General features: G+C 39.7%; 1 protein-coding gene across 2 annotated transcripts in view; it reads left to right on the plus strand.

The window, feature by feature from the left end:
- Positions 1-219: 219 nt before the first annotated feature.
- LOC126240733 (E3 ubiquitin-protein ligase RNF123-like) overlaps positions 220-21,865 on the plus strand; it is a 190,838-nt gene continuing 169,192 nt past the window's right edge. For both annotated transcript variants that reach the window (XM_049947947.1, XM_049947948.1), the window contains exon 1: positions 220-506. The gene's annotated coding sequence lies outside the window, so the exon portion shown is untranslated. The remainder of the gene's footprint in view (positions 507-21,865) is intronic.

Raw genomic sequence — 21,865 nt, forward strand, 5'->3', positions numbered from 1 at the left:
GACAGATGGCGAGCGAGTAGTAGATTGGGGTTTGTGTCGTGTGAACACAACACATTTGCAGCGATCTTTTGCATGTACAGACATTTGCACCGATGTCTGCGCAGACAGATCGTTGCGTGTGGACCGGGCTTAATACATGCGCGTCAACATTTGCACAATAAATTTTCGACTTATAGAGTACTAGTGTAGGATCCTTGCAAAACAGTCTTTCACCGGACTGCGGAAAACGAGATTTGACAAAGATGATAGTTTCGTCATAGAGTAAACAAGAAACCAACCATGCAAAATGCTTGTGTTGTGGAACCCTTATGGCTTGTTGTGGTAGCAAATTTTTCAAAATTTAAGAAACTTCAAATTTTTTTGTTTTGCACATGTGCCTCGAAATATATTTGAACAAGAAAATAAGTATTAGTGACAGACGCTGATTGCAGCTGCACGCGTCGTAAGTCGCCCAGTAAAATTTTTGTAAAAGATGACTTGATGAAATTATTAGAAGGAGAAGGAAGGTATGTACAATCACAATCATCCTGTGGTACGATGTTGGTGTTTGTGATGTAGTTAATAACATTGGTATTGCGTGGTAGTTTGAAACCACTTGGGCATGACAGTTGTCATGTTGCCCAGTTCTTGGGCGACAGATGATGTTCTATAACAGCTACAAAATTTGTCGGTTAAAAAAAAAAAAAAAAAATAGAATTTCACACAGGAAAATTCCTGTCGTATCAATCAAGGAATCAATTTTACGAAATATCGAATTGTAACTCCCACAGTGCATCTATACACACAAATATTTTGATGTACCTTTTAATTTCACGTGACACCAGTATTTTAATTAGTGAGGTAAGTAATAGAAGAAATTAACTGCACATTTAAAAGAAGTGAGCATCATAAGCTTATGCAAGGGCCGACAGTTTTTCACATGTCATTCCAAATCATTTTCTGCTTTTGTAAGAGATATATAAGCTTTTCTTACACAAAATAACAACAGCACTGAACTTGTAAGCTAGGGCCATAATATCTTTAGTCTGTGGTGGAAAGTTTCAACACTCCAAAAACAGACGTTAGACATGAAACTTAGACGTCACACATGTTCATAAATAAACCTCTATTTGTATCATTAAAGTACTTGGAATGTGAGGAAAGTAACATTTCAGTGTCTCCAGTTTAACATATGTAGTATTGGAGTCACTACCTGACTCAGATTTTCATGCAGCTCGGCACAGTGGTAGCCTACATATAGATAAAGAAAAATGCCCAATGTTATTAATATACTTCAGTCCATTATGAAAATAGAACAATGTGAAATTGTAAAACAATTGCAAAAAAAAGCTCCCCACTGCCATAATTTCAAATTGCTGTAGCATCTCTCCCAACTAAGCTAAAATGGTGGTACAGGTATCCTTTTGGAACTCTTTCCTTGATTCTAAATTTATACATTTAAACAAAAAAATATATGTAACTTTATTGCTAACATATCCCTGTACACATTCACACTTACTGTTAACACGTGCATTTGAATTGTCTCATGTGAAACTTGTTACAAAAGTATGTGTTTTAAGTTCTCACTCCTTTTTAAAAAAAATATCATGCCCAGGAATTTCATACATTCTTACTCCTGGTGTCACTGGGTTTGCTTTACAAATAATGTTATTTACAGATACTAACAGAATATCTAGTTTTGTAGGATATGCCTAAGACAATGATGGGCCAGCTGAATGACGGGAAGTAACTTTAACTTCATCAAGAACTTCATCTTTTGTTAAAAAAATTTAAAAAATAAACTAGCCTCCATTTTGTGTCGTATATGGCAGCAATGTATCCATGAATATCTGTCAAAGCCAGTTTTCCAAAGGTTTTGTGACTGTTTCAACAGTAGATTGTGTTGTAGGCCTATCTGAAGAAATCTGTACATTTTTTTACTCTTGATGCTATCAGTATAAAGACATGTAACCTCTGTGTTCCTCCGATGGTAACAGATTAGTTGAAGCACTCTCCTAGAAATCTTTCGGTTTCAATGTACTCCTCTTGTGTTCAAAATTCTGAGTGTACAGATGTAATGTTTTTAACTGCCCAATCAAAAAGTTGTTGTGGAGTAAGAATTTGGTTATCATATACCCTCTGCACACTTGCTTTGTTACTAATGTCTTAACAATGCCACCAACACAGTTGCGAGGTCCTTTTCTGTGACTATTACTAGTCATTGTTCACTGGCCATGGCTGGACAGATTGAGTCACATCTCGTCCATTATATGTTAAAACCACTGCTAAAACTAAGATAACAGACAAGGGGCATTACACAACATAGATGTTATAAACAGTACTTTACAGCTGTTTCATGTTTTCGGTTTGTGGCTTCACATGTCATAGTGTCAAGTTGACCAGCCTACAGTTCCACTTGTAGAGAAAACTTTGTTTACAGAATATAGTGGCTGGTGCTTGAGCACGTGTGTCAGTCTAGCTCTGAATATCCTCAGGAACAGTGTTCAAACATACAGTGGTAGATGGTTGAAAGTCTTCAGGGCAGCTGTGGGAAAACTGTCCAATGTCTTGCTTATGTGGCAGTTTGGAATATCGCTGTTGGCCGTATTTCTTGTGTCATAGTTGTGAATCTTTTATTTATTGCAGAATCCTTGATTTCCTTTTATACAGACAAGAGAATTGAAAGCATACTGGCTAAATATTCCTATGACACATCTGTGGACACTTACAAAGTCACACATTGTGTTCCTTTACATTATACTACTCTACCCTTTCTTCTCCAAACCCTAATGCTGCAGTACACATGACACACTTATTCCATAGCTATTGAAGTATGTATGGCTGTGGAAGTGAGTCCAGTAACTTTACCTATAGAAAGTAGTTACTTCACTCAGGAGTGTAAGACTCATATGGTTCCTTTCTTTGCACTCTTTTCTGTGTTCACAGTTTCGTTCTTGTTACAAGTTTTAGTCATTTGAAAAGTGTTGTAGAGTCTTTTATGTTTTTTATAAATTCTATAAATTCCCTCAATATGTCTAATTTTAGGAATTGCCTGTTAAGTATAGGTGTAATTAATAGTACATTTTTTGTTATTGGTTCTTACATATTGATTTTCCCATTTTCTGTTTACCTAAGTATAAGTATCTGACATAATTTTCAGTTAGTTCAGTATATGTTTGGGCTTTTTATACAGAATGGGAATTAGTGCTGAGTGTCTTGCTTTCTTCTTTATTTATAGATTTTGCTAAAGGCTAGTTTTGCTGCTACATCTGTGAATCGAACAAACCACCATTACATGCAGCTTTTTCTTATGTGTAACCAAACACATGTGGTTCCTTTTTAGGCCGAGCTTGTCAGTATGCCTTTGAACTATTTTTGTTGATGCAGTAGGTTATTCATTATTGTCAAACACTTTCACAGTATCTGAATAAGCCAATTGCCACTGTGTTAGGCTATTAGCAATTGTTTTGTAGTAGAAGTCATTATTTATTGACGATTTGAATTAGAGGTTGTTGAAGTAACTTGGCACTGTCTGCTGTTCTTTTAGCTCCAGTCTTACCAAAATAACATAGATTATTGCTACAACTTCTAGTTGTCAATATTTTATTTTCAATTCTGTCTAAATGTGTTACAGTCAAAATTTGCATAGCTGCTGCCTGGGTTTGCTGAGTCAATAATGTATAGCTTGAATAATTGCCTCTGTTACACTGTTCAAGACATCTGCAAAGTCACTTCATTATCTACAAACTGACCATTGTTCAAGAGATCTTGCTGTGTTATTGTTCAGTTCCTGTACACTGCTTGCCATCATAGGAATTACTTTCATTTTGAGATCACAATAGAACACTCACTGAAACACTCAGAAGAACCAATTAATACAAAGATGAAACATTCCATTGTAGTTGATGTCATATTTTTTGATTTAAGATTACAGTATTTGCATTTTGTGAGTGACTTGAATTGTTCTACAGTTATCTGCAGTCTATTTATCAGATCACTTATCATTAGAAAGTTGAAATCTTATCAGGACTTCGTTGTGATAATTTTGTAGCTAAACTCATCTGTCTTGTAGCTGAACATTTTATTCATTCATTTATGGAGGCAATATTTACCATTATGTAGATATTAAAATGGACTGTGTTACTGGTTTATGAATCTACATATTGTAGAATATACAGTGTTTTCGATTGTAATAGAACTGTTTGAAATGCTTCTCATACACTTATAACATTTAGCTGCATATGAGGTGGATTTCCACCACTCTCAAGATATCATCTGTATTCTGTCTCAATTGAAGGAACTCAGAATAGCTACACTAATTAATAACACTATAATAATATATTTCTCAAACTAATACATTTGAAAACATTGTAAAACTATGACACTGTAATTATTTACAACAATGAAGTAAAATACAATTCAAAATGTGGGGAAGCCAATCTTCATTCATTCATTCATTTATTCATCTTGTTCCCTATAGTCCATCAAGAAATATAACATCCAGGGATGTTAATCAATCAAGGTACACATTTAAGTTAACTGTAAACACTAAACTATTGCTAGGCACATGTAATACTGTGCTTATATCAACTAAAAATACCTGGTAAACCAGTGAGAAAGCTGCTTTAAAAAGGAGGGGGGGGGGGGGGGGGACTGATTACTCAGAAGTACTGAAAGCTACTGTTTTTCTTCTTTGGTCAAATTAATATTTACATCAGTACAATGTCATTTTTCTAAAAAACAGTTACCTCCATCAGTCACAGCAGGGGCCTATTTAAAATACACCTTTATTTGCCAGGCAGCTTTGCAGTGGATATTGATACATGTAATGCAACTAGCAGGAATTTTCATTATTTGAATGTATATAAATCAGATGATTGTAAGAGTGCTTTGAAGTATGTACGAATTTTGTTTTTAGAGATCCCCAGATTTTTTATTTATGTGTAATGGGAATATTTTGCTGACCAGTTTCTGAATAATTTGTCTGAAGAGAATGGTTCCTCTCTCAGAAGTCCATGTATAACAAGCATCATGTCATCCACTAAAAAGGACCAAAATGCTAAGTTATTCAGTCGTAATAACTGATCAAATTTCACATAGCCTAACCCTGCGCATATGTATTCTCATTACTGTCATCATAAGGGAGGGTTACACATAACAGGACCCTAGCTGTCAAACAGTGGAAACTCCAGGTTGGAATATCAACAATATTAAGAAAAGGATGGTCTGCTACCCACCATAAATATGACCCACTGAGTTGCAGACAGGCATAATGAAAAGACTGTTACATATTATAGCTTTTCAGTCAAAGCCTTCTTCAGCAAAGAATGCACACATACACACATTCACACAAGCAAGCACATCTCATTAATCCAAGTTAGTAATGTAGCTGCTTTTCATGGTATTGTAGTTATTCCCTCCTCAAGCATTACTACAGAAGGAATTGCTGGTGCCCTTACTTTTACAATGTGTTTAATAACAAAGATACTGCAGTGCCTGACAAAAAAAGTTAAGCACCCAGAAGACGTGCTGAGATATGTCACTCATCAAATAATACAATCCTGAACTAATAATACATTGACAGTTGGTATTTTTTGTGATCTCTCCAGGCCTTCGATTGTGTAGATCATGATACTGTCTTAGAAAAACTCAAGTTTTATGGAACTGATGGCTTTAGACACAGCTGGTTTGAATCGTACTTAACAAATGGAATGCAAAAGGTTGTGTTGAAAAATTCAGAAAATGTCTAAACGGTAGAAAATTTTAGTGATTGCTGTAAAATCACAAAGGGTGTCCCGCAGGTTTCAATTTTGGGTCCACTCCTATTCCTTATAAGTGTGTAATGGCCTTCCACGTAACATTCAGTAAGCAAAATTGGCTGATGATACTAGTTATAGTAAATCCCAGTGTTGAGAGAAAGCAAAAGAAGAGATAGTAAATGATATTTTCCAGAGAAGTATTAAGTGGCTCTCTGAAAATGCTCTCTCTTAAATTTTTTTTGAAAAACACACGACATTCAGTTTTTTACAACAGAGTCATACAACAGTTGATGTAGTGCATGAGCAGGAGTCAGTCAGTAAGGTAGCATGCTCCAAATATTTGAGTGTACATTATGATGAAAACTTGAACTGGAAGAAGCATTTTACTGAGCTTCTCAAACAGTTCAATTCAGCTACTTTCGCTCTACTAATTGTTATTCTTGAAAAGAAACGTATCAACCTCATGAGATATTTTGCAGTTTCCACTCAGGAATGCTATACGGAATAATTTTCTGAGGTAACTCGGTAACTCATCGCTTACAAAGAAAATATTAATTGCAGAAAAGTGAGCTGTAAGAGTAATATTTGAAATTGTATAGTCAGATAACTTGTAGGAGAGGTTGCTAATGAGAAGTATGTTAAATTTTCATTTTCTTTTCTAAGTATGTTCTTAATTTTTTTTTCTTATACATACTGATTGGAGCTTTTTGGACAGTGTCAAAGTATAGAACCTCTCTCTGATTACCAGATTTGGAGGCAGAGCCTATAAGTAAATTATTTTTCTGTCTCTCTTATAGTGTAACTGCAGTCTCAGGCAGCTGAAACTGCAGTGTGGTTGAGTTGTGTGTGTGTATGTGGGGGGGGGGGGGGGGGTCTATTTTTGACGAAGGCCTTACTGGCCGAAAGCTTTATTTGTGACAGCCTTTTTGTTGTGCCTATCTGCGACTCAGCATATCCGCTATATGGTGAATGGCAACTTTCCTTTTCATAATATTGTTACATTCCATTCCTGATTTTCCATTGTTTGATTTTTAGCTGTCTCTTTTCATTTCTAGCAGCAAATGCTGTTAAGTAATAAAAGTTCTGGGAAGGATATGTGACACTTCCTCATCATTGAGAAGACGTTCCTCAGAGGTTTCGTTACCTAATTTGCATAGTTCTCTTTCTCTTCAGAGACTGAAACTTTTCTTTTGTTTAGCTGCTTTTCCCAAGAATTTAATTCCATAAGACTTTGAGGCAGCATACTGGTACTCCAGATAAAGCAATGAGAGATACTACTGAGGGAAAAGCCTAGTATACCAATGATCTTGATTAGCTTTTTTGCATGTTCACTCCATTTTAATATGTTATCCAACTGGACCATGCCCCCCTCGCTCCCCCAAGCAATTTTAAATTTAATGTATGGCCATTAAAATCTACTATTTTTTCCCTATTCCATTCTCATATGGATCACAGAACAAATGACTGTTTAAATACACACTGTAATTAATCTAATCATGTCATCAAGATCCCTGTGGGGGCAATACATAGGATGTTGTAGTATATTCCTAGAGTCATCATTTGAAGTTAATTATTCAAACTTCGTAAGTAGGCTTTCTTGGAATAGTTCATGTATCTTCAAGAGTCTGCCATTTCAGCATATCTGTGACATTCTCCCAAGGGTTATGCAGTATCAGCGGGTTTTTGTCAACTGCGCATGGCATGTCGCTCACATTTCTGTGGAAGAAGATACATTTAAATGGGCTGGCAGCACACCACCACAAGTCTTGCTTACTCCAGGGCTCACCATCCTCCTGTGGGTGACACTGCCGATGCCACCAGAGGACACAGTTTTCACTTTTACTCGGTACATGCTATGTATCCGTTCTTGTATCTTTCTAAGACACCACATATGGAGCTATGTTCCCTCCCCCACGCCATCTCCCCTACTGGTTTCCTTCCAGATCACAAAAGACCAGCAGTGAGACAACTATGTACTAGCAGATGATGTTGATATGTAGTGATTGAAACTGTTAGCAGGAGATAACATTATGATACAGATAGTTCAATGATTAACATCTGAGAACCAAGAGATCTAAATAATGTATAACATACTGTATGTTGTACATAGTGTAAATAAATATGTTCATGTTTTATTCCTTTATTAAATGTATGTAGTGTTGTAAGCCACCTCATATTAACTACAGACACAATGGATCAGACAAACTCCGACAATTTGTGCTGTGTTTATCTGTGTCTGTTCGGTATCTCATGTTAGTCATATCTGGCACAGATCTCACACATTGGAGAATATTCTAGGATGGGTCACATGAGTGATTTGTTAGAAACCTCCTTTGTAGACTGATTGTAATTTCCTAGTATTCAACTAATAAACTAAAGCCTGTCACCTGCTTTACCTGTGATGGAGCCTATGTGATTGTTCCATCTCTTATCTCTAAAAAAAAAGAAAAAAAAAGTTGACCAATTCCAACTGTGACTCATTGATATTATAGTCACAGAATACCAGGTATTTTCCATTTTGTGAAGTGCACAATTCTGCATTCTGTACATTTAAAGCAAATTATCAAGCCTTGCACCACTTTGAAATCATATCAAGATCTGACTGAATAATTGTGCAGCTCCTTTCAGACAGAACAACTGCACCATCCCCCAAAAGGCCGAGGTCAGTAATATACAAGATGAAGAGCAAGAATCCCACACACTTCCTTGGGGCATACCTGAAGTTACTTTGACATCTTTTGCTCACTCTCCATCCAACATAACTTGCTGCACCCTACATCATCATCATTTAAGACTGATTATGCCTTTCAGCGTTCAGTCTGGAGCATAGCCCCCTTATAAAATTCCTCCACGATCCCTTATTCAGTGCTAACATTGGTGCCTCTTCTGATGTTAAACCTATTACTTCCAAATCATTCTTAACCGAATCCAGGTACCTTCTCCTTGGTCTGCCCCGACTCCTCCTACCCTCTACTGCTGAACCCATGAGTCTTTTGGGTAACCTTGCTTCTCCCATGTGTGTAACATGACCCCACCATCTAAGCCTGTTCGCCCTGACTGCTACATCTATAGAGTTCATTCCCAGTTTTTCTTTGATTTCCTCATTGTGGACACCCTCCTGCCATTGTTCCCATCTACTAGTACCTGCAATCATCCTAGCTACTTTCATATCTGTAACCTCAACCTTGTTGATAAGGTACCAACCTGAATCCACCCAGCTTTCGCTCCCATACAACAAAGTTGGTCGAAAGATTGAACGGTGCACAGATAACTTAGTCGTGGTACTGACTTCCTTCTTGCAGAAGAGATTAGATCGTAGCTGAGCGCTCACTGCATTAGCTTTGCTACACCTCGCTTCCAGTTCTTCCACTATGTTGCCACTATGTAACAACTATAACGGCTTCTGATACCAAATGTAACAATTGTGTTACTAAATGTGACACTTCTGCTACAAAATGTAACTGGGTTTTCTCTTTGGATGCTGTCAATTGTCAGGATGAGCATTCTAAAGCATTCTGTCAGGGTGAAAATATTAAATAAATTAACTTTTCTCTCTTAACAACATGTGGGCAGGGTGGGTTCTTCCTTGGCTCGGGTATGAGGTCGAATGAAACATCATTTTTACATAAGATAACTTTTATTGAAGATTTGTACAACTGTATCTTACGGGATGTTCTGATTCGGAGAGCGGCAGCTGTGTCGTTTGTGAAGTCTTCTGCTGCGGCGGCGGCGGCGGCGGCGGCGGCGGCGTCTGATTACGCGTAGCGGTGTGTATCTCGTGTCGCTGTCTCGCCCAGCTGACTGGAGAAGCGCAGCGCGAGGTGGCCCGTTTAATTATTGCGAGCGAAATCGTGCATCGGATGATATCTTGGGTGTCGCGTCCCAATGTTTCTCTTCTCTATGCGGCCGCGTGTGTTGTCCGTCGACCAGCGGAGCGGCGCGGCGGGGGAAGGCCAGTGTCCCGGACTCGAACCACGGACTCCCGCTTGCCAGTCTTTGGCTGTCAGGTCTTCATCCCAGCTCACAGGTGACTACTGATGTGAGGCCGTCTCCTTCCCGTCCTCACGAGTCACCCGGGTATGTAAAAACCAGACTTCAAATACCTTTTAACTTCTGTCTTCTGGCGCAGCGGCTGCTGCTTGCTATTCCATTACAGCGGCGGACTTGGTTCGTCTGTGCATGATGCAGACTCTTCTTGCATGACGGTCTTCAGCACCGAAACTGACTGAAAACTACTGCTACTCTTCTTTTCTTTCTCCGTCTCCGTCTCCATCTGACTTCATCTGTCTGGCCCACTGCGTCTCGCGTATTTATTCACTTCAGTTTACTGGAGGTGAACGACTTCACGGTCATTGCCTCGTCTGTCACGTTGAAAAGCTTCTCGAAGAATCTTCTTAACGTCGGTCGTTGGCTCTTGGAATGTAGGTGAGGGCTTTTGATCCCATGTGACGACTGAGAAACACGTGAGCCGGTCATTGCCTCTTCTGTCACGTTGAATAGCTTCTCGAAGAATCTTCTTTACGTCGGTCATTGGCTCTTGGGATGTAGGCGAGGGCCTTTGCTCACATACGACAACTGAGAAACACGTGAGCCGGTCGGGCGATGCCCTGACGGCTGAATCGACAGCGCCCGCTTATGTGGAACTCGCTGACTTCATGGTCATTGTCTCTTCTGTTCTGCTGTTTTGCCCGCTGAATGCCAGTATGTAACTCTCTAAACTAAACCAAGTTTTCCATTTATATTCTAATTTCTAGTTCACTTTGATTTCACTAATTTATTTACTTAAGTACCACTCAACATTCCTCCACCCTTCGGAGAAATTCGCCCTCGAATTTACCACTCAACATTCCTCCACTCTTCACACGGCAAAAGCACTAACATAAGCAAAAAAAAAAAAAAAAAACTCTCGACTTAGAAGATTACACACGCTTCACATTAAGTATGTTGAAAATACTTTATCACTTTACTAAAGCACTGTATGCTCATAAATCACATAGTTCACACATAAATGGTTATAATAAGTGTAACAAATCTTGATGACAATGAATGAACAAAAATAGATTATTCACTTAGAAAGTAACATAGCAACACCTGTTTAATGTACCCTATACTAATGCAAGAATATCTATTCTACAGTATTGTTTATTTTAACATGAGACTGTTTAATAAAGAATGAAGTACAATAAACAAAATTAATACACTAGTGCTGAAAAGTAACTACTGAAGTACACCAGTTAAGAGTGTGGTATCCAGGTAACAGGGATTTGATGAAGTGGTATATTATTATTGGGCTTCTTTTTTCGTCTTAGATAAAAGAAAACTGTACAAAGTAGAAACACCAACACAAAGGTTCCAGATATACCCGTTCCTAGCGTTATAATTTTCGTTTTGCGTTCACCTTTTAATTTTAGGACATGTTGCATCATAACATTGGCATCAATTTTGCCTTGCTGTGAGTTTATGAACATATCTAATGACTTCAGAAGGGAACTGTCAAGGGAGTCATTGAGGTAGGACAGGTTTTGTGTAGGAAATGCTTGCATGGCGTTTTCTGGCCAATAAATTAGAGGGAAGGATGAATTAACATTAGTTGTACCAGTGATTGTTGCGGGTAAATGAAAATTCGCTCCTGAGATGGAACATAACGTGCCGTTAATTATTAGCCCGCTTCCATGAAGTTCAAAATGTTGTAATGTTGTAGCTACACCGTTCTCGTAACATTGTGCAAAAATATCAGTTGGATTGCTGACTGCATATAACCAGTGATTTTCTACTTGCTCGAAAAAACATGATGTGGAAGTTAATATATCGCGTGGGCAATTGATGGCGTCAGATTGTTCGAAAAATAATTGAGATTCACAACTATTGGCATGTAATTGGATTGCGCGAGATGGACATATAATAACTTGTTCGAATGTGCAACTATTTAATTCAGAAGTTGTCATTACCGTGCTCGTATTGGTGGTTTGGGAGATTAAAAATACTTGGTGTGTCCGGAACTGTACAAATTTATTTATTTTGCCCCACTTTACCGGAAATGAGTGTACTCTGTAACAGTCATATATACCCATTTTATCTGTAACCGGGAAAGATATACGAACTCGTATTCTTGCATTATCTGTGTCAACTAGTACTGTAGCTAAGTGGTAATACTGTGGTAAATGTTTCTTATCTGCAGGAAATATTAACTTTAGTGAATCTGGCAATTGTTTTTCAATTTTAACTAATAATGAGATGAATGTAACCGGCGATAGTAATGTGGGTGACAAATGTCCCTGTACTGCATAGTGGATGGCTTCCTTTAATTCCTCCGCTGCTAGCCGTGCATCTATCACTTGATCAGTGAGTAGCCTAAGCGATCTTGCTACTGCAAGTTTCTTATCCACAATATCGAGCCTTGTTTGTATGACCTTTAGGTCTTTATTCAGCGTAGCAGTAGTACCTAGAAGATAATCGTTTAATTCTTGGGTGAGGTTCCTGATGACCTTGGTATTAGTAAAAACTGTTTGCTCCAATCCGTTTAATCTTGTCGTGTGCCATTCTATAGTGCCTTTATTTAATTCCGCGGTACTCTCTATGTTCTGTAATGAATTATTTAACTGATTAATATCTTCGTTATCCGCTGTACCGAAAATGGTCTTTAGTAGTTTACCTCCTGCGTCCACCCATCCACGTTTAGCTCGTTTAACGGTCTGCGGAAGTATATCTTGTAACTGACGCAACTGTCCTCTCAACTGTTCGTATGAGTAGTGTAATGTTTTAAATTCACTGGATATTTCTTCAAAAATCTCTGGTGAACTTGTCCTTTCATGTAGCGTATCAAATTCTAATTCAAGGTTCTTAAGTTCATTACGTAAGGCCCATAAATTATACTCTAATGAAATAGTCCACTTGTGATTGGTCAGAATTACAGTACCCTGTTTTACAAAAATTACACCACTCATCAACTGATTGATCTGTAGTCCGTTATTCGTATTAGTCAATAATGCAATTATGATGAGCAGTACAGTCACAATGTAGTTGTCCATTATGCTAGAGGCGTTACCTGAAAAAGCAAACAACATGGTTATGGACCTACCAACCTAGTGAAAACAAAAACAAAGAAAAGAAGGAATACATTGTTAACTACAAGATCTTCATGTTTCTACGTTCAAATTTTCTTTCTTAGAAAATAAACCATTATCATGTATTAATTATTTACATTTGTATATTATCCACAGTCTACTAAGATTCCACTAGGACATTCGTACTCTTGGTCGAAGATTGTATGGTGCCATGTCTGTATGTTGGGCTGGCGTGGCCACTCTTTTTCCTTTACGGGAACTTTCTCCACCCTTCGGAAAAGCAGACACTATTGTTGAAGGAATTACATCTGGAGCGCCCTTGAAAGGTTTTAAACGACTTGCATGCACAATGGTAGTTCGGGTGGGCAGTTGCAATTTAACGTTGACTGGTGACGTGATCTCAATAATTTGGTAAGGACCTCTGTAGTTTGTTACAAATTTCTTCGTTTTTCCTCTCGCAATATAAGGAGTTGAAACCATAACCCACTGACCTATTTTGTAATTTGGATATTTAGCTTGGGTATTACCTAATCTTTCCTGTCGTTCCAAAGCCTTTGTATTAGATTTTTGAACCTTTTTCCATACATCCTTCATCATTCGACTGAAATCTCTTACTGTTTCTCCGACTTTTCCGTTTTTCTGCCTGATTACATCAAAAGGGGACGGCATTTTTCTGCCATAGACCACTTCATAAGGTGACATGCCAGTTGCTTCATGCGTTTTGGCGTTGTATACCGACACGATTATTGGTAAATACGTATCCCAATTAGAATGTTGTTCGTTAATATAATAACTAAGCATCTTGCCAATTGTCCGATGAACTCTTTCTGTGCGCCCGTTGCACTGAGGGTGTAACGGAGTTGTGCGTAATTTACGTATTTTTAGTAAGTGGCATAGCTGTTTCATTAGTTCAGACATAAAATTAGATCCCTGATCTGTGATAATAGCTTCAGGTACGCCAAATTTAAGTATCCAGTTGTTAACTAAAGCTTGGGCAACTGTATTTGCTTGCTGATCTGGGAGACTCACCATAGCTAGATAGCGTGAAAAGTGATCTATAATTGTAAGAACATACTTATTACCAGCAGGTGTTTTATGAAATGGCCCGTAGAGATCGATTCCGCAGATTTGAAATGGACATGAAGCTTCGGGGAGCCTCTGTAAGGGTATTTTTGAACGAGAAAGTTCTGCTCGTTGTGCGCACGCAATGCAATTACGAACGTACTGCGCAACATCCTGCTTTCTGGTTTGCCACCAAAATCGCTCTGCTACACGTCTTTCGGTTGTCCGCTGTCCACCGTGTCCTGCAAGGATATGATCGTGGGCCTCTGCCATTATTTCTTGTCTAAGGTGTTGGGGAACAACAATTCGCGGTCCAAGTTTTGTTTTACGGCATAATACACCATCTTCAAAGCAAAATTGTTTTTGAGTTGCGAATTTTTTGCATTCTGTATCCTCATCTTGTGCCTTTCTCCAGTCCTCAGTATCTCGGCCTGTTGCTTCCAAAAGTGCTATTTTCCGACTTAGGCAATCTGCATTCGTGTGTTTTTTGCCTGGTTTATGGATAACTTCGAAATCCATTTCGGAAAGACATAGGGCCCAACGCGTGAGACGACTAGATGGATCCTTTAATCCAAGCAACCATTTTAAAGCTGCGTGGTCTGTAATGACCTTGAATTTCCTACCATACAAGTAGCATTTAAAGTATTTGATGCCATAAATAACACTTAACAATTCTTTCTCCGTTGTGGAATAATTTCTTTCTGCCGTTGTTAGTTGTCTCGAAGCGTAAGCTATGGGGTGTTCCGCGCCATTAATATTCTGACTCAAAACAACTCCTACTGAATGACCACTTGCGTCACAGGATAAAATAAATTCTTTATTATAATCTGGGTAGGCTAATACTGGACTGTGTGTTAACTTATCTTTAAGGGTTTGAAATGCTGATTCACAATCTTCAGACCAATGAAATTTTGCACCCTTTTTCAATAATTGGGTTAGGGGTCGGGCAATTTCAGCGAAATTTTGAACATATTTTCGGTAGTACGATGCGAGACCAATGAAACTTTGTACATCCTTAACGCGTTGTGGTGTTGGGAAGTCCTTAACTGCCGAAATTAATCGAGGATCTGTTTTAATTCCTTTTTCACTAATGACATGCCCTAGGTAAGTAACCTCTGTCAATGCAAAAGTACATTTTTCCATATTTAATGTTAATTTAGCTTTTCTAAGTCTCTGAAAAACGTTACGCAGACGCACAGCATGTTCATTAATGTCTTTGGAGAATACAATAATATCGTCTAGATATACACAACATTGCTGAGTTTTGAGTCCTCGCAATACTCCATCGAGTAGTCTTTGAAAAGTTGCTGGTGCATTTTTCAAACCGAAAGGCATTCTTTTAAATTGCCAATGGCCTCCAGGGGTAGAAAATGCTGTTTTATGCCTATCTTCAGGTGCAACTTCCAATTGATGATATCCGCTACGTAGATCGATTGTTGAAAAGTATTTACTGTTACCCAAACTGTCAATGATGTCTGTAATGTTTGGAAGAGGATAAACATCTGAGATAGTTTGTTTGTTAAGGTGTCTGTAGTCACAACAAAATCTATATCGTTTCGTACCGTCGGGAGACTTCTTTGGAATAATTACGATATTTGAATTATAAGGCGAATCAGAATATTCTATAATTCCATCTTTTAGATGCTGTTCTATAAATTCATCCAGTACTGGCTGTAAGTGATGCGCAACTCTATAAGGCTTCCTATAAACTGGGGGGCTATTTCCTGTTGGGATCCTATGCTGTGTGATATCTGTTGCTGGCAGTGGACCTTCTGCATTAAATAAATCTTGAAACTCAACTAAAACTGTTTCTATCGTGTCTCTATCATTTCCTTTCAAATGCTCAATCTTCTGGCGTAATGCGGTTTTATAGGCGTCTGGTTTCTGACCATCGTTAATAACTGACCAAATGAAATCTTCTTCTTCAAAAGTACTGACTGTAGCTACTAATATTCCCTTATGCAACTCTTTGTCCTCCACTCCGAAATTGTCAATATGTACCGCTACTTTTCTTTCTCCCTCAACGTCTTGAACCCGTACAACACTTCTACGTACAAAACAATGTGATACATCTAATTCCTCATTTTCCTCTAAAGGCTCTATTAGACATATTGTATCTGTAGGTACCTCGGGGTCAACGGTCATCCAGAAAAGTTTTCCTGAGCCAGATGGTATCTGATCCCGCGAATCAACCTTCAAGGACGTTGCACGCAGTATAGTTGATTTCGCCTTCCGGTTAGGGAAATCTTGCGGCAGCGGGCCCTTTGCAGCGGTGTCACCTAGCTGAAACACTATTCCGCTAAGTTCTACAGTTTGCTGTCTGAGGTCAATTTTAGCGTGATGTTTATTCAGGAAATCCAGTCCTAGGATCGCGTCGTACCCGTCAGTTACCTTTGTTACCACTTCTACATCTTCTTGAAATTGTACACCGTGAATATAGAAAATCAGTGATATACATCCTAATGACTTCACTGTACCTCCTCCTACTCCACTCAATCTATACCTTGGAGGGTCATATTTCTTTTCTCCAATACATTCATTACTTACTATTGATACGTTTGCACCTGTATCCACTAGTATCCTTGCCTCTTTATCCTGTATGGTAGCAGATAACCAGCATTCCGCCTTCACATTCGCCTTAATGGCATGAAATTTTATTGGGAACGCCTGGCGGCGGCTCCGGCATTCCCGTTTGAGTTTAACTGATTTCCATTTCCAAAAACTTTCTTAAACCTGCATTCCCTGAATGTGTGACCTATTCTTTGACAATTAGTGCATTGAGGTTGTCTGCAGTTTTTTGCTATATGTCCCTGTCGATCGCACCTAAAACATCGTACTCCTGCTGAAAATATATTTCGCTTCTCCTTGTATCTGGTGGCAATGTCAATTTCTTCAAAAGCCGTCGCCACAGATACAGCTTCTGCTAAATTTTTAGGAAACTCTGCCCTGACACGACGAGACGTTTCAGGAGGCAACCCACGTAAAAATGTATCCAGAGCTCTATTTTCTGCCTCTTGTAAAATAACTTTATTTGCTTCATCACTAGTTGTCAACTGATAGGTGTTAATATTAACTTTTCTAATCCTATCTACAAAACTTTCTAACGACTCGTTTTGCCTCTGACTGATAGTGTTTAACTTCCCTATAAAATCTACAGCTGTTCTGTTTTTGAAAACGTGTAAGCAATCCTTTCTTCAATTCCTCAAATGTTAGAGCCTTTCGTAATTCTTCATGGTATAATACGTGTGCTTTAGCCTCTCCTATCAATCTTAACTTTGTCATTTGAAAGAGTTGTTCATCTGACCATGATCCTAACTTTGCAGCTGCTACTAAATCATCAAAAAAGGCTGTTATGTCCTCCCCAGGTTTACCTGAAAAAGGAGTTACCAAGGCTGCTGCTGAGGAATCTAGGGTGGGAGGGATTGAACTGGTTTGCCTAACCTCACTCAACTGTTTAAATAATGCATTATTATCATTTTTAAGCTGTGCTATCTGATTAACTAAGATCTGAATAGCTTCCTCAGTAGAAACCGCTTGTGGTGCTGACTCTGACTTTGTACGATTTCGTGTCATCATTTTACAAACTATTAGTTACACAATCTTACCACACTGAATTCAAAAGATGTTTAAATACTTTCGACAAACTCTTCAAATTATGAGAGAGAATACACTTCTAAATAAAGAAAATATTACGACTGCTATGCAAACCTCTATCCTTTCACACATTAAACAATACTAACTGTGGACCTTTAGTGACTGTCATTCACACCTCATATTGAGCCAAGGGTTTTTTCTCTGACACCAAATGTAACAACTATAACGACTTCTGACATCAAATGTAACAATTGTGTTACTAAATGTGACACTTCTGCTACAAAATGTAACTGGGTTTTCTCTTTGGATGCTGTCAATTGTCAGGATGAGCATTCTAAAGCATTCTGTCAGGGTGAAAATATTAAATAAATTAACTTTTCTCTCTTAACAACATGTGGGCAGGGTGGGTTCTTCCTTGGCTCGGGTATGAGGTCGAATGAAACATCATTTTTACATAAGATAACTTTTATTGAAGATTTGTACAACTGTATCTTACGGGATGTTCTGATTCGGAGAGCGGCAGCTGTGTCGTTTGTGAAGTCTTCTGCTGCGGCAGCGGCGGCGGCGGCGGCGTCTGATTACGCGTAGCGGTGTGTATCTCGTGTCGCTGTCTCGCCCAGCTGACTGGAGAAGCGCAGCGCGAGGTGGCCCGTTTAATTATTGCGAGCGAAATCGTGCATCGGATGATATCTTGGGTGTCGCGTCCCAATGTTTCTCTTCTCTATGCGGCCGCGTGTGTTGTCCGTCGACCAGCGGAGCGGCGCGGCGGGGGAAGGCCAGTGTCCCGGACTCGAACCACGGACTCCCGCTTGCCAGTCTTTGGCTGTCAGGTCTTCATCCCAGCTCACAGGTGACTACTGATGTGAGGCCGTCTCCTTCCCGTCCTCACGAGTCACCCGGGTATGTAAAAACCAGACTTCAAATACCTTTTAACTTCTGTCTTCTGGCGCAGCGGCTGCTGCTTGCTATTCCATTACAGCGGCGGACTTGGTTCGTCTGTGCATGATGCAGACTCTTCTTGCATGACGGTCTTCAGCACCGAAACTGACTGAAAACTACTGCTACTCTTCTTTTCTTTCTCCGTCTCCGTCTCCATCTGACTTCATCTGTCTGGCCCACTGCGTCTCGCGTATTTATTCACTTCAGTTTACTGGAGGTGAACGACTTCACGGTCATTGCCTCGTCTGTCACGTTGAAAAGCTTCTCGAAGAATCTTCTTAACGTCGGTCGTTGGCTCTTGGAATGTAGGTGAGGGCTTTTGATCCCATGTGACGACTGAGAAACACGTGAGCCGGTCATTGCCTCTTCTGTCACGTTGAATAGCTTCTCGAAGAATCTTCTTTACGTCGGTCATTGGCTCTTGGGATGTAGGCGAGGGCCTTTGCTCACATACGACAACTGAGAAACACGTGAGCCGGTCGGGCGATGCCCTGACGGCTGAATCGACAGCGCCCGCTTATGTGGAACTCGCTGACTTCATGGTCATTGTCTCTTCTGTTCTGCTGTTTTGCCCGCTGAATGCCAGTATGTAACTCTCTAAACTAAACCAAGTTTTCCATTTATATTCTAATTTCTAGTTCACTTTGATTTCACTAATTTATTTACTTAAGTACCACTCAACAATTGGTGCCTCTTCTGATGTTAAACCTATTACTTCCAAATCATTCTTAACCGAATCCAGGTACCTTCTCCTTGGTCTGCCCCGACTCCTCCTACCCTCTACTGCTGAACCCATGAGTCTTTTGGGTAACCTTGCTTCTCCCATGTGTGTAACATGACCCCACCATCTAAGCCTGTTCGCCCTGACTGCTACATCTATAGAGTTCATTCCCAGTTTTTCTTTGATTTCCTCATTGTGGACACCCTCCTGCCATTGTTCCCATCTACTAGTACCTGCAATCATCCTAGCTACTTTCATATCTGTAACCTCAACCTTGTTGATAAGGTACCAACCTGAATCCACCCAGCTTTCGCTCCCATACAACAAAGTTGGTCGAAAGATTGAACGGTGCACAGATAACTTAGTCGTGGTACTGACTTCCTTCTTGCAGAAGAGATTAGATCGTAGCTGAGCGCTCACTGCATTAGCTTTGCTACACCTCGCTTCCAGTTCTTCCACTATGTTGCCACTATGTAACAACTATAACGGCTTCTGATACCAAATGTAACAATTGTGTTACTAAATGTGACACTTCTGCTACAAAATGTAACTGGGTTTTCTCTTTGGATGCTGTCAATTGTCAGGATGAGCATTCTAAAGCATTCTGTCAGGGTGAAAATATTAAATAAATTAACTTTTCTCTCTTAACAACATGTGGGCAGGGTGGGTTCTTCCTTGGCTCGGGTATGAGGTCGAATGAAACATCATTTTTACATAAGATAACTTTTATTGAAGATTTGTACAACTGTATCTTACGGGATGTTCTGATTCGGAGAGCGGCAGCTGTGTCGTTTGTGAAGTCTTCTGCTGCGGCAGCGGCGGCGTCTGATTACGCGTAGCGGTGTGTATCTCGTGTCGCTGTCTCGCCCAGCTGACTGGAGAAGCGCAGCGCGAGGTGGCCCGTTTAATTATTGCGAGCGAAATCGTGCATCGGATGATATCTTGGGTGTCGCGTCCCAATGTTTCTCTTCTCTATGCGGCCGCGTGTGTTGTCCGTCGACCAGCGGAGCGGCGCGGCGGGGGAAGGCCAGTGTCCCGGACTCGAACCACGGACTCCCGCTTGCCAGTCTTTGGCTGTCAGGTCTTCATCCCAGCTCACAGGTGACTACTGATGTGAGGCCGTCTCCTTCCCGTCCTCACGAGTCACCCGGGTATGTAAAAACCAGACTTCAAATACCTTTTAACTTCTGTCTTCTGGCGCAGCGGCTGCTGCTTGCTATTCCATTACAGCGGCGGACTTGGTTCGTCTGTGCATGATGCAGACTCTTCTTGCATGACGGTCTTCAGCACCGAAACTGACTGAAAACTACTGCTACTCTTCTTTTCTTTCTCCGTCTCCGTCTCCATCTGACTTCATCTGTCTGGCCCACTGCGTCTCGCGTATTTATTCACTTCAGTTTACTGGAGGTGAACGACTTCACGGTCATTGCCTCGTCTGTCACGTTGAAAAGCTTCTCGAAGAATCTTCTTAACGTCGGTCGTTGGCTCTTGGAATGTAGGTGAGGGCTTTTGATCCCATGTGACGACTGAGAAACACGTGAGCCGGTCATTGCCTCTTCTGTCACGTTGAATAGCTTCTCGAAGAATCTTCTTTACGTCGGTCATTGGCTCTTGGGATGTAGGCGAGGGCCTTTGCTCACATACGACAACTGAGAAACACGTGAGCCGGTCGGGCGATGCCCTGACGGCTGAATCGACAGCGCCCGCTTATGTGGAACTCGCTGACTTCATGGTCATTGTCTCTTCTGTTCTGCTGTTTTGCCCGCTGAATGCCAGTATGTAACTCTCTAAACTAAACCAAGTTTTCCATTTATATTCTAATTTCTAGTTCACTTTGATTTCACTAATTTATTTACTTAAGTACCACTCAACATTCCTCCACCCTTCGGAGAAATTCGCCCTCGAATTTACCACTCAACATTCCTCCACTCTTCACACGGCAAAAGCACTAACATAAGCAAAAAAAAAAAAAAAAAACTCTCGACTTAGAAGATTACACACGCTTCACATTAAGTATGTTGAAAATACTTTATCACTTTACTAAAGCACTGTACGCTCATAAATCACATAGTTCACACATAAATGGTTATAATAAGTGTAACAAATCTTGATGACAATGAATGAACAAAAATAGATTATTCACTTAGAAAGTAACATAGCAACACCTGTTTAATGTACCCTATACTAATGCAAGAATATCTATTCTACAGTATTGTTTATTTTAACATGAGACTGTTTAATAAAGAATGAAGTACAATAAACAAAATTAATACACTAGTGCTGAAAAGTAACTACTGAAGTACACCAGTTAAGAGTGTGGTATCCAGGTAACAGGGATTTGATGAAGTGGTATATTATTATTGGGCTTCTTTTTTCGTCTTAGATAAAAGAAAACTGTACAAAGTAGAAACACCAACACAAAGGTTCCAGATATACCCGTTCCTAGCGTTATAATTTTCGTTTTGCGTTCACCTTTTAATTTTAGGACATGTTGCATCATAACATTGGCATCAATTTTGCCTTGCTGTGAGTTTATGAACATATCTAATGACTTCAGAAGGGAACTGTCAAGGGAGTCATTGAGGTAGGACAGGTTTTGTGTAGGAAATGCTTGCATGGCGTTTTCTGGCCAATAAATTAGAGGGAAGGATGAATTAACATTAGTTGTACCAGTGATTGTTGCGGGTAAATGAAAATTCGCTCCTGAGATGGAACATAACGTGCCGTTAATTATTAGCCCGCTTCCA

This window comes from Schistocerca nitens, chromosome 1, assembly GCF_023898315.1.
Source record: "Schistocerca nitens isolate TAMUIC-IGC-003100 chromosome 1, iqSchNite1.1, whole genome shotgun sequence".
Classification (NCBI taxonomy): Eukaryota; Metazoa; Arthropoda; class Insecta; order Orthoptera; family Acrididae; genus Schistocerca; species Schistocerca nitens.